Source organism: Symphalangus syndactylus, chromosome 1 (assembly GCF_028878055.3).
Source record: "Symphalangus syndactylus isolate Jambi chromosome 1, NHGRI_mSymSyn1-v2.1_pri, whole genome shotgun sequence".
Classification (NCBI taxonomy): Eukaryota; Metazoa; Chordata; class Mammalia; order Primates; family Hylobatidae; genus Symphalangus; species Symphalangus syndactylus.
The window spans coordinates 109,320,566-109,335,255 of NC_072423.2; the positions used below are offsets into that span (position 1 = coordinate 109,320,566).

At 41.8% G+C, this 14,690-nt stretch overlaps 1 protein-coding gene and 1 non-coding gene across 11 annotated transcripts in view; one reads left to right on the top strand and one right to left on the bottom strand.

Moving 5' to 3' along the window:
- Positions 1-14,690, bottom strand: part of RAD54L2 (RAD54 like 2) — a 138,580-nt gene that overhangs the window by 45,175 nt on the left and 78,715 nt on the right. The window lies entirely within an intron of this gene.
- LOC129461643 (U6atac minor spliceosomal RNA) lies at positions 13,169-13,293 on the top strand. Its single transcript, XR_008650633.1, has one exon. It is a non-coding gene; the product is annotated as a U6atac minor spliceosomal RNA (small nuclear RNA).

Genomic DNA, 14,690 nt, shown 5'->3' on the forward strand with positions numbered 1-14,690 from the left:
AAAAGAAAGAAAAGAAATTAAATTAAATTAAAATGAGCATGGTGTCATGCGCTTGTGCTTGTAGTCCCAGCTACTCAAGAGGCTAAGGCGGGAGGATTGCTTAAGCTTGGGAGAGGGAGGCTGCAGTGAGCCATGACCACGCCACTCACTGTACTCCAGCCTGGGCAACAGAGCAAGACCCTGTCTCAAAAAAAAAAAAAAAAAAAAAAAAAAAAAAAAAAAAAAAAAAACTACACACCAGAAAGAAAGAACTAAAACAATGTCTGCCACATAGTAAACACTATATTTAAAAAACAAACAAACAAAAAACAGCTGCTGCTTTTACTATGACTACTACTATTCCAGGTATGAGGTATGGATTGTTTTTTACATTGCCTCCTTTCTCCCTTATAATAACTCTACGACAGTTTTGCTCCCCTAATTCTAAATATGAGAATTTTTGCTCCCCTAATTCTTTTTTTTTTTTTTTTGAGATGAAGTCTCGCTGTGTCACCCAGGCTGGAGTGCAGTGCGGCGCAATCTCGGCTCACTGTAAGCTCCGCCTCCCAGATTCACGCCATTCTCCTGCCTCCAACTCCCAAGTAGCTGGTAGCTGGGACTACACGTGCCCACCACCATGCCCAGCTAATTTTTTTGTATTTTTAGTAGAGATGGGGTTTCACCATGTTAGCCAGGATAGTCTCGATCTCCTGACCTCGTGATCCACCCGCCTCAGCCTCCCAAAGTGCTGGGATTACAGGCGTGAGCCACCATGCCCGGCCTTTGCTCCCCTAATTCTAAATATGAGACAACAAAGCCCTGAGAAGTTATAAATACTTGCCCATGGGTATATAAGAAATAAGCAGAAAAACAGGAGCAGGCAGTTAAAAGTATGAGCTTTGCATTCAGGCAGTGCTGGCTTTAAATCCTGTAGCTCTACATTTATGGACGCAACTTCTCTGAGCCACAGTTCCCACATCTGCAAAATAGGGATGTCAATGGTTATCTTGTGGAAGATACCATTCTTCAAACCTTTGTCTGCCTAACTCCGTGGAATTCCATACTCCCAACCACATTGAATGGTCTGGGAGCAAGCAAAGCTTGGGGGCCTTGGTCAGACATGCTGAGTGGTGACATTTGTGTAGAGAATTCAAATCTCAATTATATATCCCAATCAAAGATCAGAAATAAGAAAGCAAAGGGGGAAGCAGAAATGACATGTGCAAACTGCATCTTGTTATCACAAAATGAATGTTTCTTACACACACAGACTGCCTCCATGAAATTGTAGACTACACTTTCATGTTAAACCTCTCCATGTGAGACTACTACAAACCAGCCACTGTTGCCTCTCCTGCTCCCTGCTTTCAATTTAGCCCAACATATGAGCATCTGCTAGGTACCAGGCCCCATGCCAAGGCACAGTGGAATAGACCACATGGGGAAACACATATGCTATATGGAAAGTGCCCAAGAGCAATAACACTTGAGGAAAAAACACCGAATCCAGCCTTACTGGCTGGGCATTGGGGCACTTCCTTGGGAAGAGCGAGACCTGGGTTTGATCTAACAGAATGAGTAGGCACCAGCTAAAATGAAGGAAGTAAAGCAGCAACAAGAAGAATCTTCCAACCCAACAACCACTTTCCTGTCCCCTTCCTGGAGTTCCTCATCCAAGGGAGACTTAGGTGAGGATCCAAGATCCTTCTCTGGATGCTGGTACAGAAGTCAACCCCTGTCCTGGGTAAGACTACTCCCAAACCTCTCCTTCCTGGCATTCCACTTTCCACTGCCCTGGTGTTTGGGTGACAGGGGAGGCTAATGTGATTACTGTAAAAGTGGACAGATGGGTGGGTCTCACATGTGGATGCCCACGATGATTCACTCCCCTGCAGCAGCACTGGCAGCAACTTCCTTGGCCCTCAACTAAGAGAAGGTTTCAGGTAGACAGCTTTTGCTTTTCCAGAAGCAAAGGGGAAGTGATCAAGAAAGGCATCAGACAAGAAATGCTCACAAAGGGACACTGCAATACCATTAACATGAGCAAGAGGTTAAAATGTCACACTCCTTTCTACATTACCACCGGCCTGTAGTAGGCCTATTACAAAAAGCCTCCCAAAGAAAGCAGAGCTTAGGGTGGCAAGCAGCACTAGGAATGTACTGTGTGTGTGAGCCTTGGCTCATGGACATGTTCTACCTGCCGAGGAAACAAAGTGCCATTGCTTATGTGCCCAGCCAGACATGAGAACTAAAAGAGAAGTTTCAAAGTAGAGCTCCAAGTGTGACCAGCTGCCCTCTCAAATTCACTAACCTCTTCAAACAGTGCTCTCCAATTTCCACCTGAAACATCAGAGTTGAGTAAGTTCAGCAATTCCCTGCTTTCCTTTAAAAGAACTATCATTCTTTCAGGCCCCCTACCCCTCCAAAGACCTAACACTTCCACAGCATTTTCACATAATACTGCTGTCAACTTCTTCCTACTTCACAGCCCTGAATTCTTCCCTCCTAAAAGGGGAAGCCATCAAATTCTTCCTCCCAAACAAACAGTTGGCTGGGCAGCAGACTCCCCAAGAGGGGATATCCACTGCTAAATGACTACTTCCACCAATACTGCAGCTTGGCCTACAACACACCAACTACACTTGGGGCTGGGTTGGCACACTTCAACTTAGTGTTTTGCTGGGTCCTCTGGCCTGGTTCTGATAATGACCTCTGATGCTCTCCTGGTCTTTTTTGTTTTGTTTCTATTTCACAAGCAAATTTATTGAGCAATCACTTGGAGGAACAGTTGGAGGCAAGATTAGAGAGTAGGCAGATAAGACAGAGTCAGAGAATAGAGGGCAAGTCCAGAGGGTTTGAAATTGATCTGCTGGGCGGGGGGAACTTTTTGCCAACTGCTGTATTTCCTTGTTCTGGCTTCTGCCTTGTGGAATGGGCTGTTCCTGGGAGGAGAAAGAATGGAACCTGCTGACCTTTCAATATCACCACAGATTTATTATCAAACATTCATCCCAAGTTATAAGGCTTGTGGCCCTCTGTGAACTTCTGTCTGACATGAGGCTGAATGTGGCCAAGTGCAGTAACAATTTTAAAATCATCAGGCACAGTATATTTAATTCTCATGCCTTATACAGATGTACATGTCTAAACCAGTTCCTTACCATCCAGCATTCTTTGAGTGAATCCTCAGCTTCTGGGTTCAACAACTACTTTTAGCTTATTAAAGGAATTTAGTTTACAGATGTGCTAATATTTAAAGTTCATTGTCATGTAAATAAATGTCTTTCAAGTGCTTCATTTTTGCTGTTTCATGATGATTATGGTTTTTACATAACATTATAACAGATGCTATACCTTTAATAAACTATTCTTAATAAAAAATTTGTTATTTCAAAAATTATATAATTAAATTTCCTTCAGTCAAAGTGTAACTTTTCACTATGTGTTGTTTTTTTACCTTCTGAACACTGAATCAAGTGAATTCACAACCTAAGCAAAATAATTTAACTTCCAAAAAATAGCCCTTCCCCAGATTCTAGACTATAACCCACCAACAGTTACTGAAAGAAAAAAAGTTCAATAAGGAGGTAAAGAGACATGTGCTTTGACAGACAACAAATGTAAATTAAATTAGTATCTGCATAGTTTAAAAGTCAATGACTATTACCACCACAATTCAGGATTACAGAATCAGGCCTAGTTGCAAATACCCCTGAACTTTCTCCTTCATGTGAGCCAGCTGTGAGCAGTAACTGCAAGAGTTATATAAACACCAAAGAACACTTACATAAGTTTCTTGGGAATGAATTATGAACACCACCACTATAAATTTGACTAGGCAAATGAGTAGCTTTGAAAGAAAAATTCCTACATTACATTCAATGAAGGTACAAGGTACAAACACTTCCAGGACTCTTTCTCCAGGGGTTCCATCTCTTCTCTCTCCTATTGTATAAAAAAGATTAACTGAACTCCTGAGACATGCAATTTACCTATATAACAAACCCACACATGTACCCCTGAAACTAAAAGTTAAAAAAAAAGACCAGTAGGACCAGGCCCAGTGGCTCACGCCTGTAATCCCAGCATTCTGGGAGGCTAAGGTGGGAGGATCACTTGACCCCAGGAGTTCAAGACGAGACTGGGCAACATAGAGAAACCGCCATCTCTACAAAAAAAAAAAATTAGCTGAGCATAGTGGTGCAGGCCTGTAGCAACCCAGGAGGCTGAGGTGGGAGGACCGCTTGAGCCCAGGAGGTTGAGGCTACATTGAGCCAAGGTTATACCACTGCACCACACTCTAGTCTGGGCAACAGGGCAAGACCCTGTCTATTAAAATTAAAAAAAAAAAAAGACTCAAAGTCTCACCATATTTCTCCTGATGTGATGTAACTGGATGCACACACTACAAGCTACGATGTCTGTGTGCCAAAAACTCTGCACTGGAGCCTGAACACACCTTAAGATCTCATTCTTAGTTTACAAAAATACAGAGGACAACAGCAGAATGCAGTCTCTACAATGGATAATGCACAGAGACCATTGTTTAATCAAAATTCATTAGATATGCAATGAAACAGAAAAATATGATCCATAGCCCAGAAAATTCAGTCAAGAGCAATGTAGATAGACTAGCTGTTAGACTGCCAGCCAGGACCTTCCTGAATTGCTTACCTTCAGAAGCCAAGAGAAATAATATTGTTTTAAGCCACTAAGTTTCAGGATGATTTATGACACAACAGTAGTAATTGAAATAGAAATTTGGTACATGGGTCCTGCCACACAATAAAAAATTAAACCATGACACTGTACTTGAGATAATGTGGTGAACGGAAAACTGGAAAGGCCATGAGGAGACCGGTAGTAAAAGCCTACAGGTCATCAAGGACATTGTTGGTAAAGTATAAAGGAAAATGTTATAGGAAGCTGGAAAAAAAAAAAAGAGAGACACAATGCACTGTGTCAGAAACTTTAGCAACTCTGTCGCCTGCAATAATATGAAAAACAGAGATTGAATCCAGAGCAGGCCTATGAGACCTTTTGTTACAGTCTCAGAAATATTTAAGATAGTGACTAGGCCAGGCGCGGTGGCTCACGCCTATAATCCCAGCACTTTGGGAGGCCAAGGCGGGCGGATCACGAGGTCAGGAGTTCGAGACCGGCCTGACCAACACGGTGAAACCCCGCCTCTACTAAAAATACAAAAAATTAGCCACATCTGGTGGTGGGCGCCTATAATCCCAGCTACTCAGGATGCTGAGGCAGAAGAATTGCTTGAACCCGAGAGGCAGAGGTTGCAGTGAGCTGAGATCACGCCACTGCACTCCAGCCTGGGCAACAGAGCGAGATTCTGTCTCAAACAAACAAACAAACAAACAAAAGATAGTGCCTCACAGACCTTTTCCAACAGACAAGAGGCCTCCTGAAGATCTTAAAGGCATACCTACCAGACCTTCTCCATTAAACAAAGCTTAGAAAAATCTTAGAATATTATCCCACAGCAGCTTCAGGAATTTCCCACCCACATTCAAGGGAAAGAAATTAGAATCCACCTCTCAATTGGAGGAGTATCAAGGTCAACTCTAGAGAAGCATGTGGGATAGAAGATATTGTTTTATTTATGTATGGAAAAAAGTCTGCCATATTCCACTCTCTGGCCACAGTAACTCACACTCTTCTCATATGCAAAATATACTTCCCTCTCTGAAGAACCTCCCCAAGTCATTGCAGCATCAGCTCAAAGTCCAAGATCTTATTGTCTAACTCAAATTGACGTATGGATGTGGCTCTCCACTGTAGTTCCTTGGATACACTTCTTAAGTATAGTTTCTCTGTCCTTCTTTCTTTATTTTTTCAGACAGAGTCTTGCTCTGTCACCCAGTCTGGAGTACGGTGGCACAATCAATGCTCACTGCAGCCACCACCTCCAGGATTCAAGCGATCAATCCTCCCACCTCAGGCCCCTGAGTAGCTGGACCACAGACACACACCATCACATCTGGCTAATTTTGTAATAAAGATTTAATAAAGCAGGACACAAAAAGCTCAAATCACAAAGAAAAAAACTGGTAAAATGTACTTCATCATAATTTAAAACCTCTGCTCCTCAAAAGACACCCACAGAAAAAGGAAAATCAAGTCACAATCTGGCCACAATCTGGCGCAGTGGCTCACGCCTGTAATCCCAGCACTTTGGGAGGCCAAGGCAGGCAGATCACGAGGTCAGGAGATTGAGACCATCCTGGCTAACACAGTGAAACCTTGTCTCTACTAAAAAAAAAAAAAAAAAAAAAAAATACAAAATATTAGCTGGGCATGGTGGCACGTGCCTGTAGTCCCAGCTACTTGGGAGGATGAGGCAAGAGAATTGCTTGAACCCGGGAAGTGGAGGTTGCAGTGAGCCGAGATCGCACCACTGCACTCCAGCCTGGTTGACAGAGTGAGACTCCGTCTCAAAAAAAAGACTTATATATCTAGAAACATGTATGTATTAAATATACATTATTTATTATCTATTTAAAATGTAGTGTTTGTATTTATATTTTAGAGACAGAATTTTGCTCTGTCAGGAGAGTTGAAGTGCTGTGGCATAATCATGGCTCACTCACTGCAGCCTGAAACTCCCAGGTTCATGTGATCCTCCTGCTCAAGTAGTTCTCCTGAGCAGCTGGGACTACAGGCAAGCACTACCAAACCTAGCTAATTTTTAAATTTTTTGTAGAGACAGGGTCTCACTATGTTGCCCAGGCTGATCTTGAACTCCTAGCTTCAAGTAATCCTCCCGCCTCAGCCTCCCAAATCTCTGGGGTTACAGACATGAGTCACCATACCTGGCCTAGAATATATTTCTAAAACTCTTACAATTCAGTAAGACTACACAGAATCCAATAAAAAGGGGCAAATGAGGAGAAACAGATACTTTACAAAAAGAGACATACAAATAGCCAATGAGAATGTGAAAAGATGCTCGATATCATTAGAAAAATGCAAATTTAAAATATGAGATGACATTTGACACTCACTAGAATAACTAAAACTAATAACAAGTGCTAACAAAGATGTGGGGCACCCGGAACTCTCATACACTGCTGGCAGGAGTAAAGAGTGGTATAATCACTTTGGGAAACACTTTGGCAGTTTCTTATCAAGTTAAACACATCTATTATATATAACCCAGCGATTCACTTCTTGGTATTTTATCTAAGAGAAATGAAAACATATCTATAATTTTGAAAAAAACAGCAAACCATCTCTAGATGAATGTTCAGAGCAGCTTTATTCATAAGAGTCAAATGTCCATCAACAGGCGAATGGATAAACAAGTTTTGGTACACTCATACGATTGGAATACTACTCAACAATAAAAAAGGAACAAACTATGGACACGTGCAACAACACAGGTGAATCTCACAGACATTATGCTGAGCAAAAGAGGCCATACACAAAAGAATATGTATTGTATAATTTCATTTATATCAAATTCTAGAATAGGAAAAGCTAATCTATAATGACAGAAATCAGTTCATTGGTTGCCTGGAAAATTAAAGCCCAGAAAGAGGAATTTCTGGGACCACAGATATTTTCTTTTCTTTTCTTTTTTTTGAGACAGAGTCTCACTCTGTCACTCAGGCTGGAATACAGTGGCACGATTGCCATTCACTGCAACCTCTGCCTCCTGCGTTCAAGGAATTTTCCTGCCTCAGCCTCCCAAGTAGCTGGGATTACAGGTGCCTACCACCAAACCCAGCTAAGTTTTCTATTTTTAGTAGAGACGGGGTTTCACCATGTTGGCCAGGCTGGTCTCAAACTCCTCACCTCAGGTGATCCATCCACCTCAGCCTCCCAAAGTGCTGGGATTACAGGCATGAGCCACCATGCCCAGCTGACAGTGGATATTTCCTTTACCTTGATTATTACCTGGATGTATACAACCAATAGTCATGTACATGTGAAATATGTGAGTTTTATTGTATTTAAATTATATATTAATGCTGACTTTTTAAAAAAAAAACTTATGATATTGCTAAACTTATGCTTAGAAGGAAATACATAGCCTTAAATGAACATGTTTAAAAAGAATAAAAGGTAAAAAATCAATGATATAAATTTTCTTCAAGAAATTAAGAGATACCAGAAGTTGGAAGGGTAGGGAAGAGAGGATGAAGAGAGATTGATTAATGGGTATAAATATACAGTATAATAGAAGAAATAAGACCTAGTGTTTGATAGATCAGTAGGATGACTATATAATACTCTACTGTATTATTTCAAAATAGCTAGAAGGGAATAATTTAAATGTTTCTAGCATAAAGAAAAGACAAATATTGAAAGTTATGGATATCTCAATTATACTGATTTGATCTTGAAAAATATGAATGTATTAAATTATCACATGTGCCCCCCAAATATGTACATTATGCATCAATTTAAAAAAACTTTTTTGAAAAAGAAGAAATTAGAGAAAGAACTAGAAATTAAACCCCAGAAAAGTAGTAGGAAGAAAACAAAAAGCAGATTAATAAAACAGAGAAATGAAAAATAATGTTAAGAATAAAAACATTGTAATATTCTTTATAAACCAGACATAAGTTTAAAAAAAGAACAAAACCACAACCAAAACTTCACTGTTTTGAAAAGACAAGTACAAATGCTGCCTCCTCACAAGACTCCTGACCACTCTAGCTGAAATAGGTCCTTCCTCCCCACTGCTGGGGCTCACTCCTTTATTGTCTACATGATTTTTATCAAAATCTTACCAATTTTAGTAATTTGATCAAACACTTGTCATCTGTCTCCCCTTCTAGAATGTAGCTCCTTGAGGGCAGGGATTATGTCCATCTCATTCACCACTGTATCATTATGCCTGACAAAAATGCCTGTCACATAACAGACATTCAATAATTAATTTTAAATGAGCTTAGTTTTAAAATTTTGCCACTAGAGTAAAATATGTATGAATAAAAAATCCACTGAGGTATATCAGATCTTATTCAATATGTTTATTTATCATCTACAACCACACGTTGATATTCTCTGTGGACCACGCTTTCCCTAATTCTTCATGTTATACAAAGCCAATATATTTGCCAAGAGGCCTAAATAAATTAAAAACTCGGCTGGGCGCAGTGGTTCACGCCTATAATCCCAGCCCTTTGGGAGGCCAAGGCGGGTGGATCACCTGAGGTCAGGAGTTCAAGATCAGCCTGGCCAACATGGTGAAACCCCATCTCTACTAAAAATACAAAAAGTTAGCCAGGCATGGTCGTAGGCACCTGTAATCCCAGCTATTTGGAAAGCTGAGGCAGGAGAATCGCTTTAACTCGGGAGGCAGAGATTGCAATGAGCCAAGATCACGCCATTGCACTACAGCCTGGGCAACAAGAGCAAAACTCCATCACAAAAAAATAAAATAAAATAGAATAAAATAAAATAAAAATTAATTAATTAAAAACTCATGCAGGCCGGGCGCGGTGGCTCACGCTTGTAATCTCAGCACTTTGGGAGGCTGAGGTGGGCAGATCACGAGGTCAGGAGATCGAGACCATGGTGAAACCCCGTCTCTACTAAAAATACAAAAAATTAGCCGGGCGTGGTGGTGGGCACCTGTAGTCCCAGCTACTCGGAGAGGCTGAGGCAGGAGAATGGCGTGAACCCGAGAGGCGGAGCTTGCAGTGAGCCGAGATTGCGCCACTGCACTCCAACCTGGGCGCCAGAGGGAGACTCCGTCTCAAAAAAAAAAAAAAAAAAAAACTCATGCAAACCAAAATGTAATTCACCTTTGAAATAGTCATGAAGCCAGTTTGAGGAAAAAAAAAAAAAAATTCCTCATCATAGTTACACCCTGGGATGAAAAAAATCATCATAGCATTAATATTAAAGACTGTTAGGGGGTTCTAATTTAAATATATCTTTAAAAATGAGATTAGAGGCCAGGCGCCAGTGGCTCCCGCCTGTAATCCCAGAACTTTGGAAGGCCAAGAGAGGAAGACTGCTTGAGCCCAGGAGTTCAAGACCAGCCTGGGCAACATAATGATACCTTGTCTCTACTAAAATTTTAAAAATTACCCCGATATGGTGGCACATGCCTATATTCCCAGCTGCTAGAAGGCCAAGATGGGAGGTTCACTTAAGCCAAAGAGTTCAAGGTTGCAGTGAGTTATCATTGCACCACTGCACTCCAACCTGGGCAACACAGCAAGATCTTGTCTCAAAAAAAAAAAAAAAAAAAAAAAAGAGATCTGAGAGCAAGGGGACCAAGATCATTCTGCCTGCTCAAGAAACAACCTAAGCCAAGTGTGGTGGCTCATGTTTGTAATCCCAGCGCTTTGGGAGGTTGAGGCAGAAGGATCACTTGAGGTCAGGAGTTCGAGACCAGGCTGAGGAACACAGCAAAAGCCCGTATCTACAAAAAATAAAAAAAAATTGCTGGGCATGGTGGCGCATGCCGGTAGTCCTAGCTACTTGGAAGGCTAACATGAGAGGATTACTGGAGGCCAGGAGATCTAGGTTACAGGGAACTAAGATCATTCCACTGCCCTCTAGCTTGGGCAACAGAGCAAAACTCTGTTTCTAGAGAAAAAAAAAAGAAACAAAACATGAAGAAATGAAATGGCCAGCCTTCCCACTCAGCTCTCACAAGGGATGGGAACAACTACAAACCATTTTTAAAAGATAGCAGGGCTACACGGGGTTTCTCAACCTTAGCAATACTAACATTTGGGATTAGATAACGCTGTGGTGGGAGAAGCTATCCTGTGTGCTGTAGGACGTTTATCCCTGACCTCTATCCACTAGATTCCAGTAGTAGCATCCTAATTGTAACAACCAAAAATATCTCCAGACATTGACAAATGTCCCCTTCAGGGCCAAATCACTCCCAGTTGCGAATCACTGCTTTAGCAGAATTAACACAACAATCATTCTTAAACACAACTACATGCCATTTTTTTTTTTTGGAGACAGAGTCTCACTCTATCGCCCAGGCTGGAATGCAGTGGCATGATCTCAGCTCACTGCAACCTCCACCTCCCAGGTTCAAGCAATTCTCCTGCCTCAGCCTCCTGTGGCTGGGATTACAGGTGCGCGCCACCATGCCCAGCTAATTTTTATATTTCTACTAGAGACGGGGTTTCGCCATGTTGGCCAGGCTGGTCTCGAACTCCTGATCTCGTGACCCACCCGCCTCAGCCTCCCAAAGTGCTGGGATTATAGGCGTGAGCCACCACGCCCGGCCTACATGCCTTTTTAACCATCTTAAATTCTATCCCTGTACTGAAGACAATTAATTTTGACTCTGCAAAGCAGCATCATGATGATTTTTGGCCACCACTGCAACCATAGGCAAGAATTACCATGTTCTCAGCAAACCAGTCACAAAGTGGGAAAGTCTCAGCTAGAGGTAAAAGAAGAAAGACTAAATTTGATAACTTGAAGATTCTAGTTAAATTTCTGAATAACACAGAGTTATGAAAGCACATGCCTGGGGCCAGGCTTGGTGGCTCACACCTGTAATCCCAGCACTTTGGGAGGCCGAGGCAGGTGGATCACAAAAACAAGGTCAGATCGAGACCATCCTGGCTAACATGGTGAAACCCCATCTCTACTAAAAATATTAAAAAATTAGCTGGGTGTGGTGGCAGGCACCTGTAGTCCCAGTTACTCAGGTGGCTGAGGCTGGAGAACGGCGTGAACCTGGGAGGCAGAGCTTGCAAGTGAGCTGAGATTGCGCCACCGCACTCCAGCCTGAGCGACAGAGCGAGACTTGTCTTAAATAAATAAATAAATAAATAAGTAAAAAAATAAATAAATAAAATAAAGTACATGCCTTTTCTACTAAAATCTTACAGACACGGTAATATCAAGAAAAATTTCAAAAAGTCCAAACTTTTAAAATCCAAATTAAAACTGAAGACACTGATGAAAATCATATTCCAATCTTTAAAGTATGCCTTTCCTATGTTCACTTACTTTTTCACTCATGAAATAAATGACTATGAAACAATGGAAAAGATTGCTTAAACTAACTACAATAAAATTACAGGTTTTGTGTTTTTTTTTTTTACAACAAAGACCATCATGAACAAAGTTAAAACATAAGCCAACAGACTAGCTGTTACTAACAACATAAGTATATAAGTAACAATGGATTAGTATATCCAGAATACAAAAAGAACATTTACAAATATGTAAAACACTGTTATCTCACATATCCAAACCTAACATCACTACACCACTGCTTCAGAAATTTGAGCTGATTCTTTTTTTTTATTTGTTTTGTTTTGTTTCGTTTCGTTTTGAGACAGAGTCTTGCTCTGTCACCCAGGCTGGAGTACAGTGGTGTAATCTTGGCTCACCACAACCTCCGCCTCCTAGGTTCAAGCGATTATCCTGCCTCAGCTTCCCAAGTAGCTGGGATTACAGGTGCCCACCATGCCCAGCTAATTTCTGTTTTTTTAGTAGAGATGGGGTTTTGCCATGTTGGCCAGGCTGGTCTTAAACTTCTGACCTCAGGTAATCCGCCCGCCTCAGCCTCCCAAAGTGCTGGGATTACAGGCGTGAGCCACTGTACCCGGCCTTGAGCTGATTTTTAAAAGTACTCCCCCACTTTCTCCAATCACTCAACTTCATTATTCCATCAGTTATGAGAAAAGATCCACTAATTTTATCTGTCTTTAACCAAAGTCCTTATGCCAAACATAAATGCTGAATCACATATTTAGTTTGATTTCCCTCATTCCTTCCATCTCCCAGAATTCCAGAAGCAATCTTATATGTAGCCATCACCACATATTAAGGATGGGAAACTCTACTGCCCAGGGACCAGAGAATATAGAGAGAGCTAGGTCCTACCTGAAAATGGCTGCAGCTTATTCAAAAGTGCTGTATGAAAGGAGAGAAGGTAGGCCAGGCGCGGTGGCTCACACCTGTAATTCCAGCACTTTGGGAGCCCTAGGCGGGTGGATCACGAGGTCAGGAGTTCATGACCAGCCTGGCCAAGATGGTCAAACTCGTCTTTAGTAAAAATATAAAAATTTGCCGGGCGTGGTGGCTGGCACCTGTAATCCCAGCTACTCGGGAGGCAAAGGCAGAGAATTGCTTAAACCCGGAGGCCGAGGTTGCAGTGAGCCAAGATTGCGCCACTGCACTCCGGCCTGGGCAACAGAGTGAGACTCCGTCTCAATCAAAAAAAAGAAAGAAAGAAAGGAGAAAAGGTTAACACTCCCCTTGACAAGGATGAAAGAGGCCCTCAGCCTGACAATACACATACAGTTAAGGCACAGCCACCTACTTTGAGGCATTGAACCACAGCTTTTATAACTAAAAGAATATAATTGGATTGTTTGCAAGATAAACAGTAAATGCTTGAGGGGATGGATACCCCATCTTCCATAATGTGATTATTATGCATTGTATGCATGTATCAAAACATCTCATATACTCCATAAATATATACACCTACTATGTACTCACAAAAATTAAAAAAAAAAAAAAAGTCAACAGGCAATCCTTGGTCCCTGTTAACCCATCTGAACCCTTCCTTCCAGGCACTGCCAAAGGATTCAAGTGACAATAGGTTGGAGAGGAAACAAGAGCTCCTCTTACAATTTTACCTCCAAGGGTCTCTCATCTCTCTAAGGCAAAAAAAAAAAAAAAATCTATTAAAGGAATGGGCTAAGTATCTGAATAGGAGAACAGAGATGATAAAATATTTTCTTCCTTACTTCCCAAAGTATGAGTAAAACATGGGAAGAAATAAAAATAGAATTAAAGCCTTAAGCATATTATTCTTGGAAACCTTTGAATCACTAAAGGGCCCGTGATTCCTCCACCTGCAATTATGCATTAGAAGGAATAAAATGTTTCCAGATGCTGCAGTTGCCTGACGTGTTGGGTTTAGAGCTGGTATAAGGGTCATGTCAATCGGTGCTGGGCTTCCCGCCCTTCTTAGGGGCTCCAGCTGGCAGCCTCTCTCAAGGAGACCCAGAAAGCTCTCTCCTAGCATCTCCAGAGATCCTGGGAGCTGAGAGTTGGAGGAGCAAAAGGAATCTTTATATCCCAAAAGGGGAGATTATTAAAGAAGATGCATTCATCCTTTTTTTTTTTTTTTTTTTTTTTGAGATGGAGTCTTGCTTTTGTCACCCAGGCTGGAGTGCAGTGGCACAATCTTGGCTTACTGCAACCTCTGCCTCCCAGGTTCAAACGATTCTCCTGCCTCAGCCTCCTGAGTAGCTGGGATTATAGGCGCCTGCTACCATGCCCAGCTAATTTTTGTATTTTTAGTAGAGATGGGGTTTCGCCATATTGGCCAGGCTGGTCTCAAACTCCTGACCTCAAGTGATCCACCCACCTCGGCCTCCTAAAGTGCTGGGATTACAGGCGTGAGCCACCAGGCCCAGTTCCAAAGATTCATTCTTTAATAATGAATGAGATACAGGTAATAATGAGAACAAATCTGTTTGTAGCCTTGGGGGATTGTGATCCTTCCCTAAGGGCTCAGACAGGTAAAGTCTCATGTTATAGTGCAGAATCGCATCCATTCTCCCTCTCCAAAATCCATTTTATTTATTTACGTATTTATTTTGAGACCGAGTCTCACTCTGTCACCCAGGCTGGAGTGCAGTGGCTCGATCTCAGCTCACTGCAAGCTCCGCCTCCTGGGTTCACGCCATTCTCCTGCCTCAGCCTCCGGAGTAGCTGGGACTACAGGTGCC